Consider the following 9,118-nt stretch of genomic DNA (forward strand, 5'->3'; position numbering starts at 1 on the left):
CAATGGATAGGAGGGCCCAAGGAAATAAAATCCAGGCCTAAGCGGCTAAACCAAGCTGTCCCTAACCATATGCTTGTGGCATGCAGGTCCAAGTTACAAGCTTGAGACTGAGTGGTTAAAGTCGTGATCCAAAGCAAAAGAGTGTGCTTAAGAGCTCTGGACACCACTAACTGGGGACTTTAGCAAAGCTATGTCACAATCTGAAAAGGTTCACCCAGTTATGTGTCTGTGGCATTTATGTATCTGGTGGTAATACTGGAAAACAAAGTGCTTAGGGCCACAGCCAAGACTCATAAAATAACTGTGTTCAAGAATCAACATACTACACTAGGAGAGTCAATAATACTATCTGAATTCTGAGTTCCTAAGGATGCCAATTATTCTGAGTTCCTAAGGACGCGCTCTCAACGGCGTTGGAAAGTAGACATCCAGGGCTTTCCAGCAATATATAATAGTCCATACTTTGCGCAAGGATAGACGACGTAACTTGGCGTTGAACGCCAAGTTCATGCTGCTGTCTGGAGTTAAACGCCAGAAAAACGTCATGATCCGGAGTTGAACGCCCAAAACACGTCATAACCTGGAGTTTAACGCTAAGAAAGGCCTCTACTCGTGGATAGCTTTGATCTCAGCCCCAGCACACACCAAGTGGGCCCCAGAAGTGGATTTCTGCACCAATTATCTTAGTTTATTCATTTTCTGTAAACCTAGGTTACTAGTTTACTATTTAAACAACTTTTACAGACATTTCTTGTACCTCATGACATTTTTTCAGATCTGAATTACATACTTTTTGACGGCATGAGTCTCTAAACTCCATTGTTGGGGGTGAGGAGCTCTGCAGCGTCTCGATGATTTAATACAATTCCTTTGTTTTCCATTAAAACACGCATGTTCTTATCTAAGATGTTTATTCGCGCTTAATTGTGAAGAAGGTGATGATCCGTGACACTCATCACCTTCCTCAATCCATGAACGTGTGCCTGACAACCACCTCCGTTCTACATCAGATTGAATGAATATCTCTTAGATTCCTTAATCAGAATCTTCGTGGTATAAGCCGGATTGATGGCGGCATTCATGAGAATCCGGAAAGTCTAAACCTTGTCTGTGGTATTCCGAGTAGGATTCCGGGATTGAATGACTGTGACGTGCTTCAAACTCCTGAGGGCTGGGCGTTAGTGACAGACGCAAAAGAATCAATGGATTCTATTCCAACCTGATTGAGAACCGACAGATGATTAGCCGTGCTGTGACAGAGCATAGGAACGTTTTCACTGAGAGGATGGGAGGTAGCCACTGACAACGGTGACACCCTACATAGAGCTTGCCATGGAAGGAGCCTTGCGTGTGTTGAAGGATTTCAAGGAAGAGTTGAAGTCAAAGGACAAAGCACCTCCAAAACTCCAACATATTCCCCAGTACTGCAAAACAAGTAACTCTATTGTTCTCGTTTATCTTTCCAATCAAATCTAATAATTCCAACTTACAATTTTAAACACTTTGACATCCTAACTAAGATTAATAAAATAAATATTGATTGCTTCAAGCCAATAATCTCCGTGGGATCGACCCTTACTCACGTAAGGTATTACTTGGACGACCCAGTGCACTTGCTGGTTAGTTGTGCGAATCACAAATTCGTGCACCAACTACTCTTCTTGATCTTCTAGTGAGTTTTGCAAGTCTTGAGTGTGGGCCTTAGATCTTGAGTTGAAGCAGTTACAATCATTAGTGGGATCAGCTTGCAGAAAAGTGTGAGTTAGGCATGGGCGTTTAATGATGTTAACGTTAAGTGAAATTGTGGGTTCGAGAACGTTAGTGGCAATCACCTTTCTCACTAACGTTCAATCCCCATATAGTCTACGTTAACTTCAACGTTAGTGGCACTAACGTGACTACTAATGTTGCCTTATGAACATTCGCAAGCATTATTGGGACTCACCTTTCCCAATAACGTTGCCTTATGCCCCCTCTTTCCTTACGTTAGAGTTCACGTTAGTTTAACTAACGTGACTCTTAACGTGGGCATGCCTCTCTTCGAGAGCGTTAGTGACACTTACCTTTGTCACTAATGCTTCAAACGCCCCTACTCACCACGTTAGAGTTCACGTTAACTAGGTTAACGTGGTAGTGAATGCCATCTCCAACGTTAGTGACAAAGGTGAGTGTCCTAACGTTGGCATTGTTACTCCCTTCCACGTTAGAGTTCACGTTAACTAAGTTAACGTGACTCTTAACGTGGCTCATTTCCAATTTTTGAAGCGTTAGTGGTGTTCACGTTTATCACTAACGCTAGAGCTCTCTTTATCTCCACGTTAACTACCACGTTAACCTAGTTAACGTGGCAATTAACATGGGCTTATGATGGCTTCTGGTGCGCGAAATCGTGATCACTACAACTTCGCACAACTAACCAGCAGGTGCACTGGGTCGTCCAAGTAATACCTTACGTGAGTAAGGTTCGATCCCACGGAGATTGTTGGTATGAAGCAAGCTATGGTCACCTTGTAAATCTTAGTCAGGAAGACTCAAATGGGTATAGATGATGAATAAAACATAAAGATAAAGATAGAGATACTTATGTATATCATTGGTGAGAGCTTCAGATAAGCGTATGAAGATGCTGTCCCTTCCGTCTCTCTGCTTTCCTACTGTCTTCATCCAATCCTTCTTACTCATTTCCATGGCAAGCTTATGCAAGGGTTTCACCGTTGTCAGTGGCTACCTCCCATCCTCTCATTGGAAATGTTCAACGCACCCTGTCACGGCACGGCTATCCATCTGTCGGTTCTCAATCAGGCCGGAATAGAATCCAGTGATTCTTTTGCGTCTGTCACTAACGCCCCGCCTTCAGGAGTTTGAAGCACGTCACAGTCAGTCAATCATTGAATCCTACTCAGAATACCACAGACAAGGTTAGACCTTCCGGATTCTCTTGAATGCCGCCATCAGTTCTTGCCTATACCACGAAGACTCTGATCTCATGGAATGGCTGGCTCGTTTGTCAGGCGAGCGCTCGGTTGTCAGGCGATCAACCATGCATCGTGTATCAGGAATCCAAGAGATAAACATTAGAGCCTCGTTTGCTTGTAGAACAAAAGTGGTTGTCAGTCACTTTGTTCATAAGTGAGAATGATGATGAGCGTCACATAATCATCACATTCATCAAGTTCTTGAGTGCGAATGAATATCTTAGAATAAGAACAAGCGGAATTGAATAGAAGAACAATAGTAATTGCATTAATACTCGAGGTACAGCAGAGCTCCACACCTTAATCTATGGTGTGTAGAAACTCCACCGTTGAAAATACATAAGAACAAGGTCTAGGCATGGCCGAATGGCCAGCCTCCCAAAGTGATCAAAAGATCTAAAGATCAAAAGATTCCAAAGATCAGAAGATGAAAATACAATAGTAAAAGGTCCTATATATAGAGAACTAGTAGCCTAAGGTGTACAAAGATGAGTAAATGACATAAAAATCCACTTCCGGGCTCACTTGGTGTGTGCTTGGGCTGAGCATTGAAGCATTTTTCGTGTAGAGACTCTTCTTGGAGTTAAACGCCAGCTTTTATGCCAGTTTGGGCATTTAACTCCCATTTTGGTGCCAGTTCCGGCGTTTAACGCTGGGAATTCTGAGGGTGACTTTGAACGCCGATTTGGGCCATCAAATCTTGGGCAAAGTATGGACTATCATATATTGCTGGAAAGCCCAGGATGTCTACTTTCCAACGCCGTTAAGAGCGCGCCAATTGGGCTTCTTTAGCTCCAGAAAATCCACTTCGAGTGCAGGGAGGTCAGAATCCAACACCATCTGCAGTCCTTTTCAGTCTCTGAATCAGATTTTTGCTCAGGTCCCTCAATTTCAGCCAGAAAATACCTGAAATCACAGAAAAACACACAAACTCATAGTAAAGTCCAGAAAAGTGAATTTTAACTAAAAACTAATAAAAATATACTAAGAACTCAACTAAAACTACTAAAAATATACTAAAAACAATGCCAAAAAGCGTACAAATTATCCGCTCATAGTGTTATTGATTCTCCTAGTTAAGTATGATGATTCTTGAACACAGCTACTTATTGAGTCTTGGCCGTGGCCCAAAGCACTCTGTCTTCCAGTATTACCACCGGATACATACATGCCACAGACACATAATTGGGTGAACCTTTTCAGATTGTGACTCAGCTTTGCTAGAGTCCCCAATTAGAGGTGTCCAGGGTTCTTAAGCACACTCTTTTTGCCTTGGATCACAACTTTATTTCTTTCTTTTTCTTTCTTTTTCTTTTTCTCTTTTTCCCCTTTTTTTTCGTTTTTTTTGTATTCACTGCTTTTTCTTGCTTCAAGAATCATTTTTATGATTTTTCAGATCCTCAGTAACATGTCTCCTTTTTCATCATTCTTTCAAGAGCCAACATTCATGAACCACAAATTCAAAAGACATATGCACTGTTTAAGCATACATTCAGAAAACAAAAGTGTTGCCACCACATCAGAATAATTAATTTGCTATAAAATTCAAAATTCATGCAATTCTTCTCTTTTTCAATTAAGAACATTTGTTTATTTAAGAAAGGTGATGGATTCATAGGACACTCATAACTTTAAGGCATAGACACTAAGACACTAATGATCATAAGACACAAACATGGACAAACATAAAGCATAAATTTTCGAAAAACAGAAAAATAAAGAACAAGGAGATTAAAGAACGGGTCCACCTTAGTGATGGCGGCTTGTTCTTCCTCTTGAAGGTCTTATGGAGTGCTTGAGCTCCTCAATGTCTCTTCCTTGTCTTTGTTGCTCCTCTCTCATGATTCTTTGATCTTCTCTAGTTTCATGGAGGAGAATGGAGTGTTCTTGGTGCTCCACCCTTAGTTGTCCCATGTTGGAACTCAATTCTCCTAGGGAGGTATTAATTTGCTCCCAATAGTCTTGTGGAGGAAAGTGCATCCCTTGAGGCATCTCAGGGATCTCATGATGAGAGGGGTCTCTTGTTTGCTCCATCCTTTTCTTAGTGATGAGCTTGAGGTCATGCCTTCTCAGTTGAACCGGCTTCCCTCTTGAATCTCTCTTCCATTGAGCGCCCTCTTCACAAATGTCTATGAGGACTTGGTCCAACCTTTGATCAAAGTTGACCCTTTTTGAGTTTGAAAGGGACCTCAGGGATCACCTTCTTCAAGGCCACAACTTCATAGAAGTGGTCTTGATACACCCTTGAGATGAAACTCTCCATCTCTCATGACTCGGAGGTGAAAGCTTTTGCCTTCCCTTTCCTCTTTCTAGAGGTTTCTCCGGCCTTGGATGCCATAAATGGTTATGGAAAAACAAAAATCAATGATTTTACCACACCAAACTTAAAAGGTTTGCTCGTCCTCGAGCAAAAGAAGAAAGAAGAGAGTAGAAGAAAAAGAAATGAGGAAGAAGGGAATGGCTTTGTGTTCAGCCAAAGAGGGGGAGAAGTGGTGTTTAGGTTGTGTGAAAATGAAGGGGTGAAGAAGGGTTTATATAGGAGAGGGGGGGCTCATGGTTCGATCATGTATGGGTGGGTTTGGGAGGGAAAGTGGTTTGAATTTGAAGGGTGAGGTAGGTGGGGTTTTATGAAGGATGGATGTGAGTGGTGAAGAGAAAGATGGGATTTGATAGGTGAAGGGTTTTTGGGGAAGAGGTGTTGAGGTGATTGGTGAATGGGTGAAGAAGAGAGAGAGTGATGGGGTTGGTGGGGATCCTGTGGGGTCCACAGATCCTGAGGTGTCAAGGAAAAGTCATCCCTGCACCAAATGGCATGAAAAAACACGTTATGAGCCAATTCTGGCGTTAAACACCGGGCTGGTGCCCATTTCTGGCGTTTAACGCCAGGTTCTTGCCCTTTCCTGGCGTTAAACGCCCACCTGCTAGCCTTACTGGCGTTTAAACGCCAGTAGGTTCTTCCTCCAGGGTGTGCTGTTTTTCTTCCTGTTTTTCATTCTGTTTTTGCTTTCTCAATTGATTTTGTGACTTCTTATGATCATCAACCTACAAAAAATATAAAATAACAAAAGAAAATAGATAAAATATAACATTGGGTTGCCTCCCAACAAGCGCTTCTTTAATGTCAGTAGCTTGACAGAGGGCTCTCATGGAGCCTCACAGATACTCAGAGCAATGTTGGAACCTCCCAACACCAAACTTAGAGTTTGAATGTGGGGGTTCAACACCAAACTTAGAGTTTGGTTGTGGCCTCCCAACACCAAACTTAGAGTTTGACTGTGGGGGCTCTGTTTGACTCTGATTTGAGAGAAGCTCTTCATGCTTCCTCTCCATGGTGACAGAGGGGTATCCTTGAGCCTTAAACACAAAGGATTCTTCATTCACTTGAATGATCAGTTCACCTCCATCAACATCAATCACAGCCTTTGCTGTGGCTAGGAAGGGTCTGCCAAGGATGATAGATTCATCCATGCATTTCCCAGTCTCTAGGACTATGAAATCAGTAGGGATGTAATGGTCTTCAATCTTCACCAGAACATCCTCTACAAGTCCATAAGCTTGTTTTCTTGAGTTGTCTGCCATCTCTAGTGAGATTCTTGCAGCTTGTACCTCAAAGATCCCTAGCTTCTTCATTACAGAGAGAGGCATGAGGTTTACACTTGACCCTAAGTCACACAGAGCCTTCTTGAAGGTTATGGTGCCTATGGTACAAGGTATTGAAAACTTCCCAGGATCTTGTCTCTTTTGAGGTAATTTCTGCCTAGACAAGTCATCCAATTATTTGGTGAGCAAAGGAGGTTTGTTCTCCCAAGTCTCATTTCCAAATAACTTGTCATTTAGCTTCATGATTGCTCCAAGGTATTTAGCAACTTGCTCTTCAGTGACATACTCATCCTCTTCAGAGGAGGAATACTCGTCAGAGCTCATGAATGGCAGAAGTAAGTCCAATGGAATCTCTATGGTCTCATTTTGAGCCTCAGATTCCCATGGTTCCTCATTGGGGAACTCATTGGAGGTCAGTGCACGCCCATTGAGGTCTTCCTCAGTGGCGTTCACTTCCTTTCCTTCCTCTCCAAATTCGGCCATGTTGATGGCCTTGCACTCTCCTTTTGGATTTTCTTCTGTATTGCTTGGAAGAGTACTAGGAGGGAGTTCAGTAACTTTTTTACTCAGCTGTCCCACTTGTGCCTCCAAATTCCTAATGGAGGACCTTGTTTCAGTCATGAAACTTTGAGTGGTTTTGATTAGATCAGAGACCATGGTTGCTAAGTCAGAGGTGTTCTGCTTAGAACTCTCTGTCTGTTGCTGAGAAGATGATGGAAAAGGCTTGCCATTGCTAAACCTGTTTCTTCCACCATTATTGTTGTTGAAACCTTGTTGAGGTCTCTCTTGATTCTTCCATGAGAAATTTGGATGATTTCTCCATGAAGAATTATAGGTGTTTCCATAGGGTTCTCCTAGGTAATTCACCTCTTCCATTGAAGGGTTCTCAGGATCATAAGCTTCTTCTTCAGATGAAGCATCCTTAGTACTGCTTGATGCATTTTGCATTCCAGACAGACTTTGAGAAATCAAATTGACTTGTTGAGTCAATATCTTGTTCTGAGCCAGAATGGCATTCAGAGTATCAATCTCAAGAACTCCTTTCTTCTGACTTGTCCCATTGTTCACAGGATTCCTTTCAGAAGTGTACATGAATTGGTTATTTGCAACCATTTCAATTAGCTCTTGAGCTTCTGTAGGCGTCTTCTTCAGATGAAGAGATCCTCTAGCAGAGCTATCCAAAGACATCTTGGATAGTTCAGAGAGACCATCATAGAAAATACCTATGATGCTCCATTCAGAAAGCATGTCAGAGGGACATTTTCTGATCAATTGTTTGTATCTTTCCCAAGCTTCATAGAGGGATTCTCCATCCTTCTGTCTGAAGGTTTGGACTTCCACTCTAAGCTTACTCAATTTTTGAGGTGGAAAGAACTTTGCCAAGAAGGCATTGACTAGCTTTTCCCATGAGTCTAGGCTTTCTTTAGGTTGTGAGTCTAACCATGTCCTAGCTCTGTCTCTTACAGCAAAAGGGAATAGCATAAGCCTGTAGACCTCAGGGTCAACCCCATTAGTCTTGACAGTGTCACAGATTTGCAAGAACTCAGCTAAAAACTGATGAGGATCTTCCAATGGAAGTCCATAGAACTTGCAATTCTGTTGTATTAGAGAAACTAATTGAGGCTTAAGCTCAAAGTTGTTTGCTCCAATGGCAGGGATAGAGATGCTTCTCCCAGAGAAGTCGGGAGTAGGTGCAGTAAAGTCACCCAGCACCTTCCTTGCATTGTTTGCATTGTTGTTGTTTTCGGCTGCCATGTCTTCTTCTTCTTTGAAGATTTCTGTTAGGTCCTCTACAGAGAATTGTGTCTTAGCTTCTCTTAGCTTTCGCTTCAAGGTCCTTTCAGGTTCAGGGTCAGCTTCAACAAGAATGCCTTTGTCTTTGTACCTGCTCATATGAAAGAGAAGAGAACAAGAAAATATGGAATCCTCTATGTCACAGTATAGAGATTCCTTGAGGTGTCAAAGAAAAAGAAAAATAGAAGGAAGAGGTAGAAGAATTCGAACTTAATCAGATAGAGTTCGAATTGTGCATTGAGAAGGAGTGGTACTCCATAAATAGAAGGATGTGAGAAGAGAGGAAGAAATTTTCGAAAATTAAATTAAAAAGATTTTAAAAACATTTTGAAAAACTTTAATTAATTTTCGAAAATCAAGAGTGGGAAAGAGATCAAGTAATTTTTGAAAAAGATTTTGAAATTAGAAATAAAAAAGATATGATTGAAAACTATTTTGAAAAAGATGTGATTAAAAAGATTTGATTGAGAAGTTATGGTTTTAAAAAGATATGATTGAAAAGATATGATTTGAAAAAAAATTTTTTTTTTAAAAAAAAAAGATTTGATTTTAAAAATTAATGACTTGGCTAACAAGAAAAGATATGATTCAGACATTAAACCTTTCTCAACAGAAAAGGCAACATACTTGAGATGTTGAATCAAATCATTAATTGATAGCAAGTATCTTTGAAAAAGGAAAGAAATTGATTTTGAAAACATTTGATTGAAAAGATATGATTTGATTTTGAAAAACTTTGAAAACTTGAA

The 9,118-nt window shown here is 41.1% G+C and overlaps 1 non-coding gene across 1 annotated transcript; it reads left to right on the forward strand.

The window, feature by feature from the left end:
* The first annotated feature begins 7,817 nt into the window (after window positions 1-7,817).
* LOC130971284 (small nucleolar RNA R71) lies at window positions 7,818-7,925 on the forward strand. Its single transcript, XR_009082511.1, has one exon. It is a non-coding gene; the product is annotated as a small nucleolar RNA R71 (small nucleolar RNA).
* The last annotated feature ends 1,193 nt before the right edge of the window (window positions 7,926-9,118 follow it).

This window comes from Arachis stenosperma, chromosome 3 (assembly GCF_014773155.1).
Source record: "Arachis stenosperma cultivar V10309 chromosome 3, arast.V10309.gnm1.PFL2, whole genome shotgun sequence".
NCBI lineage: Eukaryota > Viridiplantae > Streptophyta > Magnoliopsida > Fabales > Fabaceae > Arachis > Arachis stenosperma.